General features: G+C 37.7%; 1 long non-coding RNA gene across 10 annotated transcripts in view; it reads right to left on the reverse strand.

Moving 5' to 3' along the window:
• LOC140600271 (uncharacterized) overlaps positions 1-27,303 on the reverse strand; it is a 45,786-nt gene that overhangs the window by 4,852 nt on the left and 13,631 nt on the right. For 2 of the 10 annotated variants that reach the window (XR_012003499.1, XR_012003498.1), the window contains one exon: positions 3,304-3,495. This is a non-coding gene — a long non-coding RNA (uncharacterized lncRNA). Of the gene's footprint in view, positions 1-3,303; positions 3,496-4,236; positions 4,404-4,911; positions 5,328-6,079; positions 6,181-27,303 lie in introns of those variants that run through there. The other 8 variants (XR_012003495.1, XR_012003493.1, XR_012003496.1 and 5 more) reach the window with 8 other exon arrangements.

Consider the following 27,303-nt stretch of genomic DNA (forward strand, 5'->3'; position numbering starts at 1 on the left):
TCATATGCTAATCAGGAGTGCAATTTATAGAAGAAGAAAGTGTCTGAAATTGGCCTTTGATTCTATGGATTCATTGTTGGGTTTGGGCCAAGCTCTGTGAGCTTACTACCATGACATTTCAGATAGGCCTTATTAGAAAAAAATCTGTTTTCCTTTTGTAATAATCTAGGTTAGGTAGGAATGGTTTTCTGACCGACCAGATAAGACTCTATGGGTATTCTTTTTTAAGCTATCACCATTCCCCAGACTCAGTATAGCCCTTCTATTCAAACAGTGAACACATTGATTACTCAGGATTCATTTTTCTTTTCCTAGGAGAGCCCTCCTTTGCTTTAGAAACATACCCCTCCCTCCACACTTTTCAAGTGAATGGAGAGAAGCAATTTTCAGTTCTAGAGCTGAATCTTGATTAATGCCTAGACTTAAAGCTGGCCATGATAATCTCGTCCTACTTACTAATAATTGGCTCAAGAAGCCAGTCTTAAGCCAATCAACACATGGCATTCCTATGGTCCAATTGTCACAATAAGACCTAACGAGGCTCATTTAAACTCCTGGAAGAAATTTTGTTTCATGGGTAGACAACATTCCTGTCTAATGTTGGATGTTCTGAGTTTTCTGTTGCCTACAGTCATGCTGGCTATCATTAAAAAAGTCATCCTGAGGAGAACACATACAGGAAAAGGTGGAGAAAGGTGGCCGAAACACCGATTATACCTTGTCTGGATTCTACTCTGATCTTGGGCTCTCAAATAGATTCAATTTTTCCCTACTGTTTTAAATTAGTTTGATTTAGAATCCTGTTACAGACTGCCCAAAATTTTAATAAAATTGTACACTTTATATGCTATCACTTGGATATATGGTCTCCTAACACAGCAAATTGGAGAATATCACAATGGCTTAATTTTATTGAAATAAACAGTGTCTAAACAAGTGATTCCTTTAACTACTGTCACACAAGAAAAAAGTTCTGTATTCTCTTTATGTGATAGAGTAAAAAATTATCAATAGGGCCTTCCTCATTCCTTTTGCTTATTTTCTATTTTGCCACTCTTCTCCTGACCCGTCCCATCCTCCAATCCATCTGAGGAACAAGGTAAAACAGTGCTGAGGCAAAAATCTCAACAGTAAGGAAAGACTGCCCAGTCTTCTATATCATGACCTTTGAACTGTGACCCTGATCACCATTTATTTGATGAGGGTATCCACCCAGGGCACACAGCTTCTCTAATCCCCTAATACAGCCTGATTTACATGGCAACAGGGGAAAGCTTGGTTTAGGCCAGATATAGTGTCCACACAAACCAAGACTTACTTATAACCCTCACTTAGAGAAAAGAGAGTCGGTATAATCCATCTACCAGCCCCTCACCAGTTGGGAACTCCAGTAGATGGGCTCAGATTATTTTGGTAGTTGCCTTGAGTATCATTTAGAACACACAGGACATGGTGTTAGTCCATTAACCAAGTCAGTGTATTTCAAGGGTTATTTGGCATCCTTGGCAATATGCCATCCCATCAGCAGCTATGGTGGACATTTTTTCTATATACCCAGTCTGTTCTATCTACTAAAGGGCTCATACCTGAGCTAGGGCATCAGCTTCCTGACTGCCAGGAAGTGTCGGTACCTTATGAACCAGGGCATGGAAGGCAGTGAAGACTGCCTTAGGTTTTTACTGGCCAGCCCAAATGTCTTACTATATATCCTGACTCCACAAGGGTTTAATCATGATCATCCACCCCTTAGTAGCTCATTGTCCAAGCCATAGGGTTATTCACTTGGAATAGCCCAATTGTCAATCCAAAGGGTTAACGGCCAGTGCTTATGAATGATCATTAGCCAAATAGTTCTGAGTTCAGCCCACTGGCTACTGTGGTCCATTTCTGGTTCCATCTAGATGGTGTCAGTATTAGGCAGAAAAGTAACTGCAGTCCATATGGGCAGGTTGCCCCAACTGGACCCATCTGTAGACTCCTAGGAGAGAGGAGTTGGAATTTCCCCTCCTCCTTTCTCTACAGGTCAAATGGGCCACCATAGGAATAGAAATGTGGGCATTTATAGGGTCTACTGACACCAGCATTTCTAAAGCTAGAAAGCTGGCAAACATAGTGTTCCTCTGCTGCAAATAGGCATGCCACTTTGTCAAAGTGGGGTTTGAGCCATGGGAGAAGTAAGTGGATAAAACATTCTCAACCCACACATTGATTCAAAGGGAAGGTCTTACCATGCTAGACTGTTCCTTCCTGAGCAGCTCTACTGATGATTGCATACTGCTAGGAGCTGTTGCTCTACGTGATATATCAGGCTCCTGCCCCCTTCCAAAGCTGAGACCAAAATTCCAAGGGTACTCTCCTTCTGTTGTTTCTGCCACAGCATCTAACCCATACCTTTTAGAGTCACAGATACATCTAACTCAGGATGACCCTGCTTGGGAGATGCCCAGAACTTTAATCAGCTTCTCAAGTATTTTTGCCTTCTCAAAAGGTGGCTTGCTGCTGTGATCCCCAGTTCTATGTGTGCTCTTTCTTTGCCAGACAGTATAAGGCTAAAAAGGCACTGTACTAAGTGGAAAATAGAAGTTCTCCGAAGCACTCAAATCCTAAAAAGGCTTGCACTTTTTCTATGCAAAAAGTGGATTGGGTTGGATAAACTTGCACTTTTTCTATGCAAAAAGTGGATTGGGTTGGATAAACTTGTACCTTACCAATATGGAAAAGATGAAATGAAATGAAATGAGGTCATTTAGGGCAAGAGAGGTTTTAAAACGGAGCCAGGGGACCTTTAAGGAGATGAGCCTTATGCAAGTCCTCACTGGAGAATCCATGAATTTTTTAAATGGGCAAAAGCATGATTTTCCAGAGACTCATAAATCTGCAAAATCTACAACTTGCCACAGTAGGAGACTTTGCTTGGTGACAGTCTTAGCAACAAATTATAGTCTGTCAAGATTAGTTTTCTGTCACCAAAATCAGTCAAAATTCTAAGTAAGATATATAAGGAAATCCAAGAAAAATGACAAGAGTAGAAGGATCCTGAGCTCACCTAGTTGGATAAACATAATGAAGCAATAACTACATCTATTACAACTAACTTTGAAAATGACCTGAAAACTAGCAGAACAGATCTTCCACAACTAGTCAAAAAAAAAGGCCACATCAAAAGGAGCAAAAGGGGGCAGAGCCACAGTCAAAAACCAACCCCCCAGCACAGCTAACCATAAATGGGAGGGACATCACAAGCATGGAGACACCTGGGGATCAGACCCAGTATCTGCCTTGGGGACATGGGAAGATGAATACCTGTGATATCTGGTGTGAAAATCAGCAAGTCTTGGGGTGCCTGGGTGGTTCAGTGGTTGAGCGTTTGCCTTTGGCTCAGGTTGTGATTCCTGGATCCTGGGTTGGTGTCCTGCATCAGGCTCCTTGCAGCAAGCCTGCTTTTCCTTCTGCCTAGGTCTCTGATTTTCTGTGTCTCTCATGAATAAATAAAATCTGTAAGAAGAAAAGAAAGGGAGGAGGGAAGAAAGGAAGAAAGAAATAAAAAAGAAAAAGAAAATCAGCAAGGCTTAAATCCAGGAGAGTTTAAGGATTATAGGAAACTGAGTCTCTACACTTAAAGGGCCAGCACACTAAATAACTTGGCCTGAGACATAGCACAGCAGCAGCAGACTGAAAAATACCTGAAGGAGATTTGACTAATCTTAGGATGTGTGCTAGAGGGCAGGAATCTACAGATTTATCTTGGTAGGAATGATTTCTCTTGACCTTCAGATATTTGCTTATCCAGACTAGATAGAACTGGTTCCTGAAAGGGTCCAGATAACACTCTAATTTGCTAGCACTTCCATGCCCAGCTTTTTGTTTTCCTACAGACCCTCCCACACAACGACCCCACCTGGAAAGACACAGCTCCAAAGCAGCTCCTGCCCTAGCAAACCTGGCAAGCAGCCGTTCCATTCCAAAGTGACTTCTGCCCTGAGGAGTAGACATAACCCCACACACACCACTATGCCTGCAAACCCTGTAGCCAAGCCTCCTAGCATGCTGCATAGAGAGAAGCTCTGCCCTTTGTGTACCACAGCTGTCCCAGCAGCTAAACGTAGACAGTGAGGCTGATTTACAGCTCTGCCCACCAGGAAGCCTACAGAGACTGTAACTAGGCCTCTCAACAGTGAAGTAATCCAACCTTGCCCAGAGTGCCCACAGCAAGTGAAGGCCAAACCACCAGCATACCCATAGCAATTATGCTTAGCCACAATAAGAGGGAGCATACAGCCTACTCCAGGGTGATGTCTGGAGCACCTGGTCTTGGTGACCAAGGGGTGTTGCACTACAGGGCAGCACAGGATCTCTTCTATACCACACCACTATTTTCAAGGTCAGGAGACACAGCTATCTACCTAATACATGAAAACAAACAGAGGGGGTTAGGCAAAATGAAGAGGCAGAGGAATAGGTCCTAAATGAAAGAACAAAACAGAAAATCACAGAAAAGAGCTAAATGAAATAGAGATAAGCAATATGTCTGATAAAATTTGAAAGTAATGGCCATAAAGATACTCACCAGACTTGAGGAAAAAGCAGATAAACTCAGTGAAAACTCCAAGAAGGGATAGAAAATATGATAGAAAATATGATAGAAAATATGATAGAAAATATGATAGAAAATAGAAAGTATGCTAAAGGCAATTGACAGCAGATTAGAGGATGCAGAAGAATAGATTAGAGATTCGTAACAGTAATGAAAAGAAACCAAGCTGAATGGCCAAAAAAAAAAAGAGAGAGAGAGAGAGAGAACAGGTGACACCATCAAGCATAGTGACATTCGCGTTATAGGGATCTCAGAATGAGAAAAGAGAAACAAGGAGAAAGAAAACATTATTGAAGAAATAACAGCTGAAAACTTACTTAATCTAAGAAACAGATATCCAGGTCCAGGATTCATAGATAGTCCCAAACAAGGTGAACCCAAGCAAGTCCACACCAAGACCTATTTAAGATGGCAGAAATTGGGGATCCCTGGGTGGCTCAGTGGTTTAGTGCCTGCCTTTGGCCTAGGGCGTGATCCTGGAATCCGCGGATCGAGTCCCACATCAGGCTCCTGCATGGAACCTGCTGCTCCCTCTGCCTGTGTCTCTGCCTCTCTGTGTCTCTCATGAATAAACAAAATCTTAAAAATAAAGGGTAAATAAATTTTAAAAATAAAAATAGTAAATAAATAAAATGGCAGAAATTAATGATAAAGAGAGAATCCTAAAAGCAGCCAGAGAAAAGCAATAGTTACATATAAAGGACAACACCACCACCACCACCCAGCCCCTATAAGGCTATCAGCTAACTTGTAGGCAGAAACTTTGCAGGCCAGAAGAGAGTGGCATAATCTATTTAAAGTGCTGAGTGGAAAAAAAATCTACAACCAAGAATACACTATGCAGAAAGATTATTCAGAATTGAGGAGAGATGTGAAGGGTTTCCCCCAAAATTAAAGAAGTTCATCACCACCAAGTCAGTTTTGTAAATGTTAAAGGGAGTTCTTTCAGTGAAAAGGCCAGAACCATAAATAAGAAACTGATAAAAGAAAAACATTTCACATGTAAAAGCAAACATGTAATAAAGGTAGATCAATCCCCTATAAATCCAGTAGGAGGCTAAAATACAAAAGCAGTAAAGTCAATTATATCTTCAACAATTATGTAAAATAGGACTTCATAAACATAAAAGATGGAGAGGGGAATAAAAATTTAGTGCTTTTACAATTTGCTTGCCTTAATCATCAACTAATATAAACTGTGGTATATATGTTACTTATGAACTTAAGGGTAACCACAAATTAAAAATCAGTAACACACAAAAAAATAAACAAATAAGTAAATAAATAAAGAGAAAGGAATCCAAGCATAACTAAAGAAAGCCATCACAGCACAGGGGAAGAGAGCAAAAGAAGAAAGTGACAGAAGAACTACAAAATCAACCAGAAAATAAGTAACAAAATGGCAAGAGTACATACTGATCAATAATTACTTTAAACGTTAATGGACTTGGGGCACCTGGGTGGCTCAGTCAGTTAAGCGTCTACCTTTGGCTTAGGTCATGATCTCGGGGTCCTGGGATTGATTCACCATGTCAGCCTCCTTGCTCAGGAGTAGTCTGTTCTCTCTCTGCCACTGCCCCTCCTGCTGCTCTCTCTCTCAAATAAATAAAATCTTAAAAAAAAAAAAAAAAAAGTTAATGGATTCAATGCTCCAATCAAAAGACAGAGTAACTAAATGGATACAAAAATAGAACCCAGAGAAGGCTGGCAAGATAGTAGAGTAGGAAGACAGTAAGCTCACCTCATTCCATGGATACAACTAGGTAACACTCAAATCAGTGTGAATAACCCAGAAAATGACTTGAAGACTGGCAGAAAAAAGTCCACAACTAAGGAGAAGGGCAGAGACATAGGAGCTACACAGACATGTAGGACCAGCTGAAATAGGGAAGCAGCTACAGTCCCAAAGAAGGGAGTAAAACAGACTCTTACACCAAGGAGCATGCAACGGGAAGAAAAATCCCCATAACATTTGGTTTTAAAAACTAGAGAGGCCAAATTTCTTGAGTTCTTACAACTAGTGGGACTTAAGCCTACAGTTTTCAAAAATCAGTGGGCTAACTGCTGGGGAGCCCAGAAGTTGGGAGGAAGCTAAATCCTCACCCTTAAAGACACAGTACCACAAACAGCCTTAGGAGATAAAGCATAGAAGCAGCAGTTTGGAAAATGCCTCTGGCATATGGGAGGCAGTTATTTACTAACCTTAGAGCCTATCTCAGAGGGGCTGAGTTACTGAGGGACCTCTCCAGGAACAAAGGAGCTATCAGGTGCCATTTACTCCCTGGCCTATCAGCATAAACACACATCTGCAGGAACTAGCCTGACTACCAACATTCACTATCTACATTGCTTACACAAAGCCCCATCCTCCTGCACTTCAGGAGCCTAAATGAAGCATCTGCCCACCAATGAAAACTTCTCCAGACACAACACAGGCAAAGTGCCCTGCAACTTGGTGCTACTGCATCTATGGCAAACCAATGGTTTAAACTAAACTTAAGCCCAAGGTGGCCCCAAACTGATCAACTAACACCACAGGTACCAAACACTGTCTATGACAGGCAAAGAGAGTCACTGCAGACAACTGACCTGAAAAATAAAGCAACCAAGACAAAGTAGCAGGACACACCAGCATGTATAGGAGGTACTTTCTGAAGTGCAGGAGGGTGGGAACACTACATTGTAGGGCACATAGGATCTCTTCTTCATAAGGCCATTACCCTCAAGAACAGAAGTAGACTTTTCTAACACAGAGAGCAGGCACAGAGATGTAGACAAAATGAGATGACAGAGGAATTTGTCCCAAATGAAAGAATAGGACAAGGCCATGGCCAGAGATCTAAGTGTAACATATGTAAATAACATGCCTGATAGAGAACTCAAGGTAATGATCATACAGATACTCACTGGACTCAAGGAAAGAGTGGAAGACACAGAGATCAAGAACAATAGAGCAAAGATAAAGAGCTCAATAAACAAAATGAGAAGCATGCTTGATGGAATAAACAGCTGCTAGAAGAAAAGGATAAACAAATTAAAAACCTAGAAGACAGAGTAATGGAAAGCAATCAAGCTGAACAAAAAAGAAAAAAGCATTATGCAAAATGAGAATAGACAGGGTACTCAGTGATTCCATGAAACATAACAATATTCACATCATAGGGATCCCAGAAGGAGAGAAAGAAAAAGGGGTAGAAAAATTATTTGAAGAGATGAAAATTTCCCTATCTGGGGAAGGAAACAATATCCAGATCCAGTAGGCACAGAGAGCCCCCAAGAAAAATCAACAAAAGCAGATCCATACCAAGATATATTATAATTAAAATGGCAAAATACAGTCATAAAAAAAATTAAAGCAGCAAGACAAAAGAAAACAGTTATATACATGGGAAACCCCATAAGGCTATCAAAGGGTTTTTTAGGAGAAAATTTCCAAGCCAGAAGAAAGTGGCATGATAAATTCAAAGTGCTAAATGGGACAAATCTGTTGCCAAGAACCTTGTATCCAACAAGGCTATCATTCAGAATAGGAGAGAAAAGAATCTCCCAGACATATAAAATCTAAAGGAAATTGTGATAATTGAATCATCCCTGCAAGAGATATTAAAGGGCAGTCTTTGGACGGAAAAGAAAGACCAAAAAATGACAGTAGAAAACACAAAAGCAGTCAAAATGAATGTTTTTGTAAAATATCAGCCAAGGAACTCACAAAATAAATGGATATAAAATAGGACACCATATACCTAAAAGTGGGGAGAAGAGTAAATAATGGATTCAAACATAAACGATCAACTTAATATTGCAGCCAACTTAATATAAACCGCTATATCCAGAGATGTTATATGTCAGGTTTAATCAGATCGGTAGTGAAATGAAATAGAGAGGCCAGGCCAAAGTTGGTCGAAACAGGTTTTTAATGGGACGTGCTCTCCGGTGAGGTTCCACAGCCCACAGGGGAGGAAGAGAGCAGGGAAATTGAGGGCCAGGGAAGTCACATGCAGGGGAGTGCAAGTGGGCTTTTTAAAGGGGGGATTGTGTGTCTGTACAGGATGATAGGTATTAGGCATAGTACTGGTGAAATCGGCCTGGGGCAATAACTGCCCATGCCCTTATATGGGATCAGAGTAAGATGCAGTTCAGGTTTCCTGCATAGGTCCAGGCTCCCCCTGATAACATGTCTGCCAGCGGTCTGCTGGTGATGGGAAAGTTCTGAGGTGGGGGCAACAGGTGGAGGGTCTACCACCATTTTGTTGGTGCCTCCCCATCCCCCTTGCCCCCGCTGGCCCAACATTATGTACTAACCAAATGGTAACCACAAATCTAAAATCAGTACTTGACATGCAAAACAAAGAGAAAGGAATCCAAGTATATCACCAAAGCAAGCCAGCAAACCATGAGAGAAGAGAACAAAAGAAAGGATCAGAGAACTACAATAGAAAACCACAAAACAAGAACAAAATGGCAATAAAAACATACCTCTGAATAAATACCTTGAATATAAATGGACTAAATACTCCAATCAAAAGGCATTGGATGATGAAATGGATTAAAAAAAAAAGAGAGAGAGAGAGAGAAAGAGAGAGAGAGAGAGCAGTCCGGGTGGCTCAGCGCCGCCTTTGGCCCAGGGTGTGATCCTGGAGACCCGGGATCGAGTCCCATGTTGGGCTCCCTGCATGGAGCCTGCTTCTCCCTCTGCCTGTGTCTCTGACTCTGTGTCTCTCATGAATAAATAAATAAAATCTTAAAAACAAAAAAAAAGGCCCATCTATATGCTGACTACAAGAATCTCATTTCACATCTAAAGACTGAAAGTAAGGGGATGGAGAAACATTTATCATGCAGATGGCTGTCACAAGAGAGCTGGGGTAGCAACATTTAGGTCATACAAAATAGACTTTAAAACAAAGACTATAACAAGAGACAAAGAAGGATAATATATACTAATAAAGGGAACAATCCAACAAAAAGGTAAAATAATCATAAATATTAATGCATCCAATATGGGAGCACCAAAATATTTTAAAATAAACGATAGTAATAACAATAATAGTACAGAACTTTAATACCCTAATTACATTACTGGACAGATCATCCAAACAGAAATCAATAAGGAAATAATGACTCTGAATGACACACTGGACCAGATGGATTGAACAGATATATTCAGGACATTCCATCCTAAAACAACAGAATATACATTCTTCAAATGCACATGGAACATTCTCTAGAATAGGTCACATATTAGGCCACAAAACAAGTCTTAGCAAATTCAAAAAGATCAATGTCATTGCATACATCATTTCTTTTAAAAAAATATTATTTGAGAGAGTGAGAGAGAAAGTGCAAGACAGCACAGCAGAGGGAGCAGTAGAGGGAGAGGGAGGAGCAGTGTCCCCAATGAGGGAGAACGCTGTGGGGCTCAATACCAGGACCCTGGGATCATGATCTAAGCTGAAGGCAGACACTTAACTGACTGAGCCACCGAGGTGCTCTGCATGTATCTTTTCTGACAAAAACACTATGAAAATAGAAATCAACCACAAGAAATCTGAAAAAAAAAAAAAAAAAAAACATTGAGGCTAAATAATATGCTAAAGAATGAATGGCTCTACCAAAAAAATCAAACAAGAAATAAAAAATTACATAGAGGGAAATAAAAATGAAAACACAATGGTCCAAAATCTTTGAGATGCAGCAAAAATGGTCCTAAGAGAGAAGTTTAAGGCAATACAGGCCTATCTTAAGAAACAAGAAAAATTTCAAACAACTTAAGCTTGCATCTATAGGAGCTAGAAAAAGACAACAAAGAAAACCTAAAACCAGTACAAGGAAGGAAGTAATAGAAATTAGAGCAGAAATAAATGAAATAGAAACTAAAAAAAAAAAAATAATAGGACAGATCAATGAAACCAGGAGTAGATTCTTTGAAAAAAAAAATCAATATTGATAAACCTCTAGCCAGACTTTCAAGAAAAAGAGAAAGGACTCAAAAATCAAGTGAGAGAGGAGAAATAAAGTAATTCAAGCGCTAAGAGAATATTAATCTATATACCAACAAATTGGACAACCAAAAAGAAATGGATAAATTCCTGGAAACATATATCCTACCAAAACTGAAGCAGGAAGATAAACAAAATTTGAATAGACCAATCGCCACCAATTTGAATCAGTAATCAAAAAACCCCCAACAAAATTCCAAAAACATCTTCACAGGTGAATTCTACCAAACATTGAAAGAAGAGTTAATATTTGTTCTTCCCAAAGTATTCTAAAAAAAATAGAAAAGGACATATAACTTCCAAATTCATTATAAGAGACCAGCATTACCCTGATACCAAAACCAAACATCACACACAAAAAAGAGAACAGGCTAATATCTCCAATGAACATAGATGTAAAAATCCTCAACCAAACACTAGGAAATTAAATCCAACAATATATTTTAAAAATCATTCACCACAGTACCCGCCCAAAAATAGACACAGAAACCAACAGAACCAAACAGAAAACCCAGAAATAAACCCACTGCAGTATGGTCAATTAGTTTTTGACAAAGCATGAAAGAATATCCAATGGGAAAAGGACAGTCTTTACAACAAATGATGTTAGGTAAACTGGGTTAGCAACATGCAAAAAAAGAAACTGGACTTCATTATCACACCATCCACAAAAATAAATTCAAATAAAGACCTTAATGTGAGACCTGAAACCATAAAAATCCTAAAAAAAGAATACAGGCAGTAACCTTTCTGACATTGGCCATAGCAAATTTTCTAGATAGGTCTCCTAAGACAAGAGGAATTAAAGAAGAAAAAAAAAAAAAAGAAAGAAAGAAAAAAGAAAAGAAAAGAAAAGAAAAGAAAAAAGAAAAGAAAAAAAAATCAACTACTGGGACTTCATCAAAATAAAAAGCTTCTGCACAGTGAAGGAGATAACAAAACTAAAAGGCAACTTATGGAATAGAAGATCTTTGCCAATGACATATTCAAAAAAGGGTTAGTTTCCAAGATATATAAAAAAAACTTCTATAATTCAACACCCCAAAAACCAAATAATCCAATTGAAAAATGAGAAGGAGGCACAAATAGACATTTCTCCAAAGGATATACAGCTGGCAAACAGACGTGAAAAGATGTTCATCATCTTTTACCATCAGAGAAATACAAATCAAAACTACAATGAGAAAAAACAAAAAACAAACAAAACAAAAAAAAAAAAACTACAATGAGATATCACCTCACTCCTGCCAGAATGGCTAAAATAAAAACTCAAATACAACATGTGGTGGGGAGGATGTGAATAAAAAGGAACCCTCATGCACTCTTGGTAAAAATATGAACTGGTGCAGCCACTGTGAAAAACAGTATGGAGGTTCCCAAAGAAGTTAAAAATAAGACTACCCTACCATCCAGCAATTACACTACTAGATATTTACCCAAAGAATAAATACTAATTCAAAGATACACATGCACCCCTATGTTTACCGCATCAGTACTTACAATAGTCAAGAAATGGATTCAGCCCAATTGTGCACTGATTGATGGAGAAGGAAGAAGTGATATATAATGGAATATTATTCAGCCAGCAAAAGGGATGAAATCTTGCCATTTGCAACAATGTGGATAGAGCTAAGGTGTATTCTGCTAAGTGAAATAAGTTAGTCAGAGAAAGACAAATACCATATGATTTCACTCCCATATGGAATTTAAGAAATAAAGCAAATGAGCAGGAGAAAAAGAACAAAGACACAAACCAAGAAACATTCTTAATTATAGAGAACAAACTGCTGGTTACCAGAGGTGGGTGGTGGGTGGTAGAGGGTTGAGTGAAATAGGTGATGAGGATTAAAGAAGGCTCTTGTGATGAGCCCCTGGTGATACATGGAATTATTGAATCATCATACTGTACCCCTGAAACTAATATAACACTGTAAAGTTATGCTTACACCGAAAGATGCTGAGTCAATTCCTTAATATTCAACATGTAGTCTAGTTCTTTGAAAAAAAAAATTTACCAAAAAAATTCTTTTTTAAATCTCTGCAAAATTAGAAATGGAACTCTGAAAGCAAGTCTAAGGCTACCTATCTTCACTAATCTCAAAACCTCACCTTTTCTTCTCAAAAATGCTGATAGATATTACAAAAGATTGGGATATTGGAACAAAATTACCCTGTACTTAAGGGAAAGAATGTTTAATAGCAATGATCTCAAATCACTTTAAAAAAGAACTTGCATTTTTTTTCTCTATTGCCTATAGAGATACATTCTATGGTATTTTTGAGATATAAACACAGTCTACAATCACCCAAGACTGAAAAGGAAAGGGGGACAAAGAGGAAGAGATCTTTTAAAAATACAAACTGCTAAAAGTGTTCTTAAACCAGGGTCTAGCACCTCTGATTAGAAGCCAATATGTCCCAAAAAGTCCCCTTGGAAAAAATTCAGATACATTCCCTATGCCTTTATAATGCAAATTTTCTGCCCCTGTCTTCTCTAGAACCTGAGAGCCATTCTTTGAAATATGGACTTTTAAGGAGTTGTTTTTTTTTATTAGAAAAAGAAAGATGTATTTGGAAATCAGATCTATAATGTTCTTTCCACAAATATTAGTAAAAACAAAAGGCATTAGATTTTACTTGTATATGTCTGTGTGTTTAAATGCCTATATATATGTTATAAATGTAAGATTATTTTCGCTACCTCTGGATGGCATTCCTAAAATTAATTTTTTTTAAAGATTTTATTTATTCATGAGAGACAGAGAGAGAGAGGCAGAGACACAGGCAGAGGGAGAAGCAGGCTCCATGCAGGGAGCCCGATGTGGGACTAGATCCTGGGACTCCAGGATCATACCCCTAGCCAAAGGCAGACGCTTAACCACTGAGCCACCCAGGCGTCCCCCTAAAATTAATTTATACAAGAGTTGTATTTAGTTAAATTAAGGGAAACTCTAATAAGGATCAGCATTCTAAAACTCTCAAAGAAACTAACCCAAATGATTTTCAAGTTCATGCTTTCTGAAAAATTATTTAATATTAAAGCTAATATAAGGTTGTTTGCTTAATTAAAACAGACATGTCTTCAAAGTTATTAGCCTTAAAATTAAAACATTTACTTTGCCTGGGTTTACTTAAAGCTACTATTATGTCTATTACAATATGTTTAGCATGGGAAGATAATTAACTTGGCTGTCTCACAGTTTGTATGGATAATCTAAGCATGATTATTAAGAACAAGTAAATCAAACAGATGTGATAAGAAATAAGTTTTTAGGTAAATTTTTCTTTTGGAGAGAGAGAGTGCAGCACACGTGCACACACACACACTTGGGATGAGGGTGGGGGAGGGCAAGGAAGAGGGAGAGAGAATCTTAAGCATGGTCCATTCCCAGTGTGGAGCCCCATGCCAGGCTTGATCTCACAACGCTGAGATCATGACCTGAGCTGAAATCAAGAGTCAGACACTTAAACAACTGAGATACCCAGGCACCCTTAGGTGAAATTTTAAAACAACTTTCCCAAATTGTTTTGGTAACCTAAAATCCTGAAATTTTGCTAAGTAATGAATTAGGCTGAATTAGATTGAATTCATTGAATATCTAGGTCATTACCAAATAAGATAAACTTTAAGTACTTAACATAGATTTATCTACTTCTGGCTTATTACAGAGAAACTAAAAATAAGTTGGGGTATTAGCAAACATGTATTGTGTTTTATTAAAAAGATTGTACTATGAAGAAGCATGTTTCTAGAAGTTATGAAATGTATTCATAAATTTGCCAATCCAAAAAATGCTGTTACAACAGAATACACACTTACTACTATTTAGTTTCCTAGAAGTTAAAGCTTCTAAGAATTAAAAATTCTAATACATGAAGTTAAAGTTGCTAAAAATACAGAAACAATTCTGTATGTAAGAAAAGATGTGTATCTTTGATAAAATAAAGTATAAGAAATGGAAATACGTTTTTCTTGAGGAAAAAAAAAAACTTTTTTTGCCCTATAGGGAGGGTAGTTAAAGAAAACAGAGGACAAAATCTGAACCAAAAAAAATGATAGATTATAGAAAAGAAATTTTTGCAATGGAATTTTATACATGGTCAGTACTGGCTATAAGATTAAAGTACGTTTGTTTAAGAATGATTCCCTAATATTTAAAGTACACTCATGCAACTTCTGGGCAACATGGCCAAGTAGGAGGACCCTACTATCCTCACCTTATCCCACAGATACAACTATACAACACGTCAGTGTAAATAATCCACAAAATGACCCAAAGACTAGCAGAACAAATCTTACAACTAAGTATAGGGAAGAGGCCACATAAAAGAGAGTAGGAAAAGGACAGAGAAACAATCAGAAATTAAACAAGTGGGGCTCTCCAAAAAGAGGGAAGGACCATGCCCAGATGGAGAAGGGAGAGAAACAGACCCCCACACTGGGGAGCCTGCATGGGAAAGACAAATCCCCATAACACAGCTTTGAAACTGGGGGAGCTGAATTTCATGAGTTCTTAAAAGCAGCAGTACCTAAAACATATATATATATATAGGGCTCAGCTCTGGGATAGCAGGTGGGTGAGAGGCTCAGCTCTGGGATAGCAGGTGGGTGAGAGGAAAGAGTCCCCATGAGCGGCCTATGAATAGGAAATTTATTGGACAGAAATCCTTGGGGAACTCCTTCAGGAGCTAAGGAACTGGCAACAGCCATTTCCCTTCCTTACCACTCAACGTACACACATGGCCACCTGTGGGGTTAACTCCCTAACTTCATAGCCCTGCTGTTAAGGGCTCAGCATACTCCTCACCCCACCACCTCCACCCTGTGCTGAGTGTTAGCATATCTATCCTTAACAATACTCCTTAGGCCAGAGCCCATATAGGGCAGTGCCACAGGCCTGGCAGTGTACAAGTAGCCCTTACAGCAGCCATCACCATTCCAAAGTGACTCATGCTCCTGAGACAGGGAAATATAACCACACAAACTAGTCAGAGACCCTAGCTTAGGCTGGAGGCAGACAACTGATCTGAATGCAAGCTCCACTTACCAACAAAAGCTTCTCAGGGGACAACACAGGGAAAGTACCCTGCAGTTCCATGCTATTGCATCTCTAGAAAATGCTTAATCCAACTGAATTCAAGCCCAAAATGTCCCCAAACTCGACCACTAACACCACAAGGACCAAACACTGCCCACAACAGGCAAAGATGCTCACTGCAAGGCCATCTGGCTGGCTCAGTCAATAGAGCTTGTGACTCTTGATCTCAGGGTCATGAGTTTCAGCCCCATGTTGGGTGTAGTGATCACTTAAAGTTAAAAGGGAACCACTGCTGATGACTGGACTAAAGGAAAAAGTGGCTCAGGCACAAGAGCAGGTGCACAATTCTCACACAGGAGACTCTCCTCAAGTACCAGGTTTGGGTGAACATGGGACACTGGATAGCAGGGCACTATAGGTAGGACCACTTTTTCATAAGGCAATCACTTTCAAGAGCAGGAGATGTAGCTGTCTTTTGTAACACACAGAAATAGACACAGATTTAGATAGAATGAGGAGACAGAGGAATATGTTCCAAATAAAAGAACAGGACAAAACCACAACAAGAGACCTAAGGGAAATGGAGATAAGTAATATACCTGATAGTGAATTTAAGGTAATGACCATAAAGATACTCGATTGGACTTGAGAAAAGGGTAAGGACATCAATGAGACTCCTAACGATGAGATTCAAAAAAAAACAACTAATCAGAGATGAAATAAATGAATTAATGAAATAAAAGAATAAATGAAATTAAAACCACACTAGATGGAATAAATAGTAGACTAGACAAAACAAAGGAATGAATCAGTGACCTAGAGAACAAAGTAATAGGAAATAATCAAGGATAGAGGGAAAAAATATGCAAGATGAGAAAAGTTTTCAAGGAACTTGATGGATTGATGGATTTATCTGCCTCTGTGTGTGTGTTTCTCATGAATAAATAAAATCTTTAAAAAAAATTAAATCTTTTTTTAAAATTTTTTATTTATTTATGATAGTCACACAGAGAGAGAGAGAGAGGCAGAGACATAGGCAGAGGGAGAAGCAGGCTCCATGCACCGGGAGCCCGACGTGGGATTCGATCCAGGGTCTCCAGGATCGCGCTGTGGGCCAAAGGCAGGCGCTAAACCACTGCGTCACCCAGGGATTCCCCCCAAAATTAAATCTTTATGTACCCAACATGGGAGCACTGAAATAATTAAAACAGTTAATAACAAACACAAAGGAAATAATTGATAGTAATACAATAATACTGGAGGACTTTAACACCCCACATACACTGATGAACAGATCATCCAAACAGAAAATCACAAGGAAACAGTGGCTTTGCTAAATGTTCATCAACTGATGGATAAAGAAGTGGTATATACATACAATTGAATATTACTTGACAATCAAAAAAATGAAATATTGGTATTTGCGATGATGTAAATAGAAGTGTTTTTTGCTCAGTGAAATACGTCAGAGAAAGACAAATACCATATGATTTCACTCATGTGGAATTTAAGAAACAAAAGAGATGGGGGCATCTGGGTTGCTCAGTCAATTAAGTGTCTGCTTTTAGCTCAGGTCATAATCCCAGGGTCCTGGGATTGAGCCCCACATCAGGCTCCCTGCTTGACGAGGAGACTGCTTTACCCCCTCCCTCTGCCTTTTGCTCCTTTTGCTTGGGCTCCCTCTGTCAAATAAATGAAAAATATTTTTTAAGAAAAAAAAGAGATAAACATATGGGAGGGGTGGCAAAAGAGGGAAACAAACCATGAGACTCTTAATAGAGAACACACTAGGGTTCATAGAGGGAAGTAGGAAGGGGATGGGCTGGATGGGTGATGGGTATTAAGGAGGGTACTTGTTATGACAAGCACTGGGTGTTGTATGTAAGTTATGAATCTCTAAATTATATTCCTGAAACTAATAATATAATACACTGTATGTTAACTAACTAGAATTTAAATAAAAAGTTTTTAAAAAGGAAACAGGCTTTGAAAGACACGTTGGAACAGATGGATTTAACAGATATAGTCCTAACATTCTATCCTAAAACAGAATAAACATTCTTCTCAAGTTGACATGAAACATTCTCCAGAATACATATTAGGCCACAAAACAAGTCTTAACAAATTTAAAAAGATTGACATCATTCTGTGCATCTTTTCTGACTTCAGCATTATGAAACTAGAGATCAACCACAAGAAAAAAATATAGAAAGAGCAAAAATACATGGAAGTTAAATAACATGCTACTAAACAATGAATGAGTCAACCAAGAAATCAAACAGGAAATAGAAATTAGGTGGAAACAAACAGACAAAAATGAAAACACAATACTCCAAAATCTTGGGTGGCAGCAAATGCTGTTCTAAGAGGGAAATTTGTATCAATACAGACCTAGTTCGAGCAGTAAAAAAAATCTCAAACAACCTGACTTTATACCTAAAGGAGCTACAAAAAGAACAAAGAAAGCCCAAAACAAGTAGTAGGAAGAAATAATAAAGATTAGAGTGGAAATGATGAAATAGAAAACTAAAAAAATAGGACAGATCAATGAAAGCAGGAGCTGGTTCATTGAACAAGACTGATGAAATTAATTCAGCCCTAGCCAGATTCATTAAGAGAAAGGGGGGGGGGGAGGGACAGGATGCAAATAAAATCAGAAATGAAAGGAGAAATAACAACCAATACAACAGAAATACAGTAAGTTTATGAAAAATTATATGCCTATACTTTGGACAACCAAGAAGAAATGGATAAATTTCTAGAAACATAATCTACCAAAATTGAAGGAGGAAGACAAAATTTGAACAGATTACCACCAAAGAGATTGAATGAGTAATCAAAAAACTCCCGACAAACTAAATTCCAGGAGCTGACAGCTTCACAGTTGAGTTCTACCAAAAATTGAAAGAACTAACACCTGTTCTTTTCAAACTATCCCCCCCAAAATAGAAAAGGACATAAATCTTCCAAATTCATTATATAAGACCAGTATTACCCTGATACCAAAACCAGATAAACACATCACACACACACACACACACACACACACACACACACACACACACGAAGAACTACAGGCTGATATCTCTGATGAACATAGATGAAAAAATCTCAACTTATTAGCCAACTGAATCCAACAATATATTAAAAAGTCATTCACCATGATCAAGTGGGATTTATTCCCAGAATGCTAGGTTGTTCAATATTTGCAATCAGCATATATATCACATGATTAAGAGAAAGGATGAGATCTATATGATCATTTCAATAGAGGCAGAAAAAGCATTTGACAAAGTACAAAATATATTCATGATAAAAATCCTCAACAAAGTAGGTTTAGAGGGAACATACATCAACCTAATAAAAGCCATATGTGAAAAACCCACAGTTAAAATCATACTCTATGGTGAAATACTGAGAGCTTTTCCCCTAAGGTCAGGAATAAGACAAAGATGTCCACTCTTACAACTTTTATTCAACAAGATACTGCACAACAATCAGATAAAAAAAAGGGGGCATTCAAATTGGTAATGAAGAAGTAAAACTTTCACTATTTGCATGTGATATAAAACTATAAATAGAAAACCCTAAAGGCTCCACCAAAAACTACTGAAACTCTTAAGTCACAGGATACAAAATTAATGTACAGAAATCTGTTGCATTTCTATGCACTAATAATGGAGCAACCGAAAGAAAAATTAATAAAGAAATTCCTTTTACAATTACACCAAAAGTATTAAAATACCTAGGAATAAACTAAACCAAGAAACACTTAACTATAGAGAACTGATGGCTACCAGAGAGGTGGGTGGGGGAAATGAGCAAAATGATAGGAATTAAGGAGTGTGCTCATTGTGACAAGCACTGGATGTTGTACAGAAGTGTTTATTTATTTATTTATTTATTTATTTATTTTTATTTTTTTGTACAGAAGTGTTTAATAACTAGCGTGTGTACCCGGAACTAATACAACACTGTATGTGAACTATATTGGAATTAAAATAAAACCTGAATAAAAAAGTACTCTAGTGCAAAATTAGAATTTGTTTCTTTCTGTTAAAAGGAAAAACTTATTTTTAGTTTATAAGCATTTAGGAACAAATTTTTTCTTTACCTTTAACATAATATGCCTGGAAAACAAAGACTCCAGGCTTTGTCTGTATCAGATTTTGATGATTCAAAAAAAAAAAAAAAAAAAACAACAACCCTGAGTCTTTTTAATAATAAAAGAGCTAAGTTTTATTCACAACTATATAACTTTCTGTTTTTGCCTTTAAATTCCTTGACTGTCATTTTGGTTCAATAAATATGTTTTCATGATTATCTGTGATCTGATTTAATCAAATGTTCAGATGTTTTCATTTTTAAAATCTTCCAAAATCAAATTCCTAAATGAAGCCTTTTTTGATAGCAATGTAAAATATTCCAGAAAGTTGAATATTTCAAAGATTTTGTTTCTCATAGTAAAAGAGATATTAAGATAAATTATACTTGTTATGTTAAATTACATGGGAAGTATGGTCAAAAGTGATAACAAACCCTCTTACATTATATTTGTATATTAAAATAAACATTCTAAAAGTTGTTTATGAAACATCTAGAAATCTGATAGGTCCTGGTGTGTTATTTTGAAAGTCATGTCACAGAAATAACCAAATTTCTGTATCAGTTACATCGTGATGAATTCTTATCAGATCTTTCACTATGGCCATTTTTAATCTTTTATCATTTACAGCTAGTTATTCTTTATTGAGATGCTTTACAAAAGCTTTCTGCAAACATTTTCATCTTCAGTTAGACTTATGGAAAGAATTCTAAGTGCCAGTTTGTGATAACCCTAAGATTGTAAAACTAAAGTAGGTAAGAATTTCTGGAACTAGTGGAAGAACTATATTCAAGCAGAAAAAAATTAGTAACATGAGACTAAATGAACGGAGGATTATAATTTTTATAATATTTTTGTTTGAAATATTTGATATTTTTTAATGTTCTTTTTTTCCAGATTAAAGAAAACTTGTTCTCTAAAGCTAATTCTGACTTACAGCAATTTGATAAAATATCCTTTTCTCCCCACTTGACCCCTCTAGAATTCAAAAACTCCGAATATTCCTTTATGTTCACGACAATATATTTATTTGCATAAGTTCAATAAAAATCTGTTTTATAACACAATTGAAAACATTGGTTATATTACCAAGGCTTTGACTGGAATGTCATTTTGGGAAGGTATGTACAGATTCAGATACGGTCAAACAGTTTTTAGGAACTCAGGTTGACTATAAGGGTTCAATGAAGTCCCTCAGAAAAACATTATATCTTGCTTTACAGGCATTGGGGAGGAAGGACTTCCTTTAACCTTCTAGGTTCTTCTAAGGGACTAAGAATGAAGTTGATTGGAGTCAGATTAACAGGAGAAAATCAAATTTAATAGTATACTATGGGGAATCCACACAGACGTGGAAATTCCAAAGACAGTGATGCAATATGACGCTTATGTGAGCTAAGGAGAAGGGTAGGGTCTGAGGATACAAAGGGGAGTAGACCATTAGCAGGACTGTGAAAGGAGATGTTGGGAAAACAAGGTGCTTGTTATGCAGAGAAGTTGCTTAGATAAAGAATTATCTTTAGATAGATAGAGTTAGTTGCTCTCCTCCCTGGTACACACAGCAGTTGAGCGGGAGGTAGAGAGCTTTCCTACCATCTGCTGGATTTGGGTTGCTTTTAACTCAAAATAATGTTCATGCTAAAGTGGCCCATCTTGGTGCAGCCTGCCCCTGGTCCCTACACAGGGTTCCCAGGAACCTTACCAGGTGTGTAAAGAAAGTCACTTCCTGAGCAGGTGCAATTAACTCAGGTTGTTTGGGGGAACTTGAGGGGAAAAAAAAATCATCCAATATATCTGAAGATGTTTCAAGCCAGACCTCTAAAAGTTCTCTTGATTGGCTATCCTAAGAACCCCCAAACTGAATATAAATAATAGTGAAAGGGAATAGAAGGGAAGGGAGAAGAAATGGGTAGGAAATATCAGAAAGGGAGACAGATCATGGAAGACTCCTAACTCTGGGAAACGAACTAGGGGTGGTGGAAGGGGAAGAGGGCGGGGGGTTTGGGTGACTGGGTGGTGGGCACTGAGGGGGGCACTTGACGTGATGAGCACTGGGTGTTATTCTGTATGTTGGCAAATTGAACGCCAATAGAAAATAAATTTATTACTTAAAAAAAAGAACCCCCAAACTGCTTTTTAAATTATTAATCATTTTTCTTTTGTTTCCATAAAAATACCTCTTATTTAATACTGGATTATTTGAACTATAGGCTTAAATTTGAAGACACATTTGCAAGACCACTTCCTGATGAATTTAACTGAGCTGACCTATTGTCAGAACTAAGACTGGTTTGTTGAGACTGAACCACCTATGAAGTCAACTTTTAATGTGAGAAACTTCCAGAGAAGTAGGCCCAAATGTCAGCCACCCAAAATGTGACACTTTGGTCTATTATTTGAAGTAAAAGTTACTTAGGAGATAGCCTGTTCAAGGACACTAGACCCTTCTCTATAGCCCTGGAAAAGAGAAAATAAGTCTCCCATATGAAAGATAGCTTCCCCGTACTAGGAGGTAAAGAGTTATCACCAAAGGCAGGAAATTCAGGGCTCAGAAAACTTATAAGCAACCTTGTTCCTTTTTTACAATTTTACTATCACAGTCCAAACTCTGCTTAGAATTTCTCACCAATTGAAGCTCCCAATATTAAATTCTTTGTCCTGTCAATTCTCCACAGACCATCTCTTTGCCTAAAAACTGCCTCCTTGGTTATTTATTTAGGTCTCAGTTTCATCATTTGGCATCTGTGTGTACATAAAACTTTTTTTCTCCTGTTGATCTTTCTCACAAAAGTTTAATTTGTCATCTAACTGGAAGACCTTGAAGGGTAAAGGAAGAGTATTTCCCTTCTTACACATACTTTGTAGAAAATTATTTTCCTAGCATGCTCCTGAAAGATGAAAGCAACGTTCACCATTATCTACACCTGGAGATTGTGTCTACTGGAAGAGAGCACCACCAAGTTGCCCTATAACCCTCATGGAAAGGATCCCACCAAGTATGTTTAACTAATGTTTATGCAGCTAAACTCAAAGGCATTGATTCTTAGATTCATGTTTCTCATTTTAAAGAAAGTTCCAGTCACACACAAGGCACCAGAATGTATTGCAGACCTAAAACTCAAATTGACCCAGAGTTGAAGCAGAGGACATCCGGGTAGACAATTTTCCCAAGACATTGGATCAGGCCTGCGTATTTCCATGTTGTTGTTATTTAAACCAATAACTTATTGTCTTTATAACACTTTTCTTAATCATCTTACTGGGGAAGCTCTTATCAGCTTTTCTCTGAAGAAATAGAACATCATTTCTAGCATATATCCTCATACTCCCTGTAGACCTCTTTGTCTAAAATGAAGAGTACCAAGAGTGGGTTTATGCTTGACATTTTAACTGGGAGAACACATCTAAGATTCTTAGGAAAATTGGTCATGAAGGACTGTTGAAGTATTTTGGTTGTTTGTTCTAATAAGCATTCTAATGCTTTTTGCTATATTATACGAATGAGGCCTCCTTAATTGATAAAATCCTATAGTATTAGAAAAACTCACTACTTTCATATTGGTTATTTGCCATGTGGACTGAATCCAATTCTTTTAGTTGCTCCATTCTGTTTACAACTCCTACTAGTTGATACATTTTTTCTAAGTTCTTCTTACAATGGCTTCTCTTATTGGGAATAATTTTAGTCCTGGGTTAGCATTTTATTTTTTCTTGTGACCCTTATTACTGATGGTCAAGCCTTATTACACCCTTTTGTCCCTACCCTGCAAAAACTTTGATTTTGCAAACCTAACTGTTGGATTTGTGCCAGGGAAAATCATGAAATGCCTGACTTAATAGCTTGGTCTCTATCCCTAGAGGGATGGAAAACTTAACTGGCAAAAATGTAAGATTCTCTTTTGTTATTTTGTTGTTTCAGAAGAATTTGTTCCCTTCAAGGTCCTCCTTGATGGACTGAATCAAATTGGCAGGAGACAGATTAACATAAGAAAACAAAGTTTAGTTTAATACATATGGAGAATCCATACAGACATGGAAATTCCAAAGACAAGCAAAGTGAGGAGAAGCACGTAAGGGTTTGAGATTTCCAAGGGGAGGAATACTATTTCCAGGCGGTAAGAAGAGCCAATGTTTGCTAATTTGGGATTTGTCTTCCCATACAGATGGGTCACTCAGATAAACTTTATCTCTGGCATAAACCATCATTCTGGGAAAGAATATCCAATGTGGCTTCTTCTATGGAGTTAAGGGAGGGATACAAAGTTTTTCTTGAGCCAGTGGAGTCTCAATTACCTTCAGCTCAAAATAAGCTCCATGTTGACGTGGCCCATCTTGGGTTGGCCTCTCCTTAGCATCTACAGTGCCCTCTGAAACTTCCCTGAGTTTCCCATATTGAGTTACGCTAGTAGATTTGTTCAATAAGAAGTAGCAGTCTCAGTCTTAATGGGTCAGTTTAGCTAATCTCATTTCAGAAAGGAGTAATGCAGGTATGTTTTCAAAGGTAGGCCTAGGATTCAAGTAATCAGGTATTAATTAAGCTGCATTTCTATGGAAACAAAGCATGCTTAATGATTGAATCAAATTATGAGCCAGTTTGAGTTCTCAGGGTGGTCAAAAATATTTGTAGACATCATGCTTGAAGCACATTCAAATGATGGCAGGCAGTGGCAATCTGATCTTTCTCCTTTATTGTTCAAGGTCTCTGGTGATCTTTGAGAGGCCTGCAGAACAACAGGCCCTAAGAGGTCCTAAGCTGAGCTATTATGATTTCTCTGAAGTTTATATTATCTTTTTTTATACTCATTTTGCAGGGCTTCAGGAAAAAGGGCATTTTTAGTTCTCCGATTATTCCAAGTCAGAAATGTAGAAGAAAAAAAAAAAAAAAAAGAAATGTAGAAGAAAAATGTAAAATGTCTTGAGAGGGGATCCCTGGGTAGCTTAGCGGTTTAGTGCCAGCCTTGGCCCAGGGCATGATCCTGGAGTCTCTGGATCGAGTCCTGCATCAGGCTCCCTGCATGGAGCCTGCTTCTCCCTCTGCCTGTGTCTCTGCCTCTCTGTGTCTCTCATGAATATTTTTTAAAAATGTCTTGAGAGTTGTAGCCAGGCATTAGAGGACACTAAAAGAAATCAGGATCTTGTCTAGTTTATAAAAACAGTACTATAATGTAATACCTACAAAAGGGGTGTTCCATTTTCTCCCTATAATCACCTTCATTTCTACCAAAAATAAGTTGTTTGCAAAATAAGTCTAGTTTCAAGAAAACCACTTGGCATTATTTATGTAAGTGCAGCAAGACTTGCAATCAATAATGTGGGTTCTTTAAAACCTGCTTGCTGAACTTTTCATAAGGAATCTCTAGATTGAACTTTATAATGGCCTCACAGCCAGAAGCCAAGACAAATACTTACCATCAAACTTCACCTGAAATACCTATAGTTTTGGATAAATTCCTCTCTTCTCAAGGTTCCCCATATATCCTGAAGTTCTTGCACCTGCTAGGAACTGACCTTCTAAGGCAATTTGGAACAAATAAGGCTGCTAGGAACCCTGTAAGTAAGGCATCAGACTGATATTTTCAAGGGGATTTATTGGCTTTATAAAGTCAACTTTAGTTCCTTAAAGTTGTCTGGTCATATCTGAGGTTTCTCTCAAATAGGACACTGCAATCAAAGCTTTGGTAATGTTTTCAACTGCACCCTGTCAGGAGAACAGATACTTACTGAACTTACATTTTATGGCAATATATTTATATAAGAATATTCAAAGATTTTCTGAAATCTGGAGGCTTTAGGAAGGCAGAAAGAAAGATCAATTTATTCACAAAGGTGTATTTTAATCAAATTTCTATAAGTCAGATTAAAAGAAGTTCTTAAAAAAAATTTTCCCAGACTTAGGTCTATAAGGTTTCAAACATCATAAAACTATCCTCCTTGGTTTATTCAGTTCTGTTATTAACTCTTGTTTTGTTTGATTCCAGTTTTTTCATGACTTGTGAAAATTCAGTTTTAATTCAGATCTTAAGGTTATCAGAAACCTGTACTTAGTTTCCACCCCCCCACCCTCCCATGAGTCTCCCTGAAGCACATTTGTTAAAAGCTTTTATATGGTTTTTGGAACATGGATTTTAATTTCTCATGAAATTTTTGAGATATTCCAGGGCCCCTTAGATTGTGGTCAGGAAGCTTTCAGAATTTGATTTGGGAAATAGGTCAAAATATTAAGGATTTATTCATTTATTTGAGAGAGAGAGAGACAGAGAGCATGAGCGAGCAAGCAGGAATAGAGGGGAGGAGCAGAGGGAGAGGGAAAAGCAGACTCTCTACTGAGCAGAGAGCCCACTGCAGGGCTTGATCCCAGGACCCTGAGATCATGACCTGAGCCAAAGGCAGCCACTTAACCACCTGAGTCACCAGGCATACCAAGGTCAAAATATTAAAAGGTTTGAACATTAAACTGATTATAAGTCATTATGAAATAGTAATTATCCATTTAACCAAAGTGACAATAAAAGACATTGAAGGTAAATATAGAAGTTTAGATAAGCAAAATTTAGCTCTTAATAATAAGATTCAGGTTTTTTTTTTTTTTTTTTTTTGTAGTACTCAAAGACCTGATAAACAGGAAGTATTGGAAAAACAGAATACTTTTGGCAGATAAAAGGTAAAAATTTTTTGTTTAGAATATCTTAAAAGCGTATTGATCAAGAAAACTATGTCCTTTTAACAATTTTTATACCAGTATACTTTTGATATCAAAATTTATTTACAAAACCATAATGAGATACCACTTTATACCAGTGAATAGGACTAAAATTAAGACAGGAAACATATTGACAAGGATGTGGAAAAAGGCGAACCCTTTTGCTCTGTTGGTGGGCATGCAAGCTGGTGCAGCCAATCTGGAAAACAGTGTGGAGGTTCCTCAAGAAGTTAAATAGAGCTACCCTATGACCCAGCAATTGCACTATCAGATATTTACCCCTAGGATACAGATGTAGTGAAATGACAGGACACTTGTACCCCGATGTTCATAGCAGTAATGTCTAAAATAGCCAAACTATGGAAGGAGCCATGATATCCTCGGACAGATGAATGGATAAAGAATATGTGGCCTATATATACAATAGAATATTACTCAGCCATCAGAAAAGATGGATACCTACCATTTACACTGATGTGGACAGAACTGGAGGGTATTTATGCTGAGTGAAATAAGTCAATCGGAGAAAGACAATTATCATATAGTTTCATTCATATGTGGAATATAATAGTGAAAGGATCATAAGGGAAGGGTGAGAAACTGAGTGGGGGAAAATTAGAGAGGAAGACAAACTATGAGAGATTCCTAACTCTGAGAAACAAATGGTTGCAGAAGGGGAGTGGGGGCGGATAGGGTACTTAGGTGATGATCATTAAGGAGGGCACATGATGAGATGAGCACTGGCTGTTATAGGTTGGCAAATTGAATTTAAGTAAAGCAACTCATTTACTTAACCAACTGAACCACCCAGGCATCCCTTAAGTGTCTGACTCTTGGTTTTGGTTTAGTCCATGATCTCAGGGTCA

The sequence above is a fragment of the Canis lupus genome, chromosome 11, assembly GCF_048164855.1.
Source record: "Canis lupus baileyi chromosome 11, mCanLup2.hap1, whole genome shotgun sequence".
Lineage (NCBI taxonomy): Eukaryota > Metazoa > Chordata > Mammalia > Carnivora > Canidae > Canis > Canis lupus.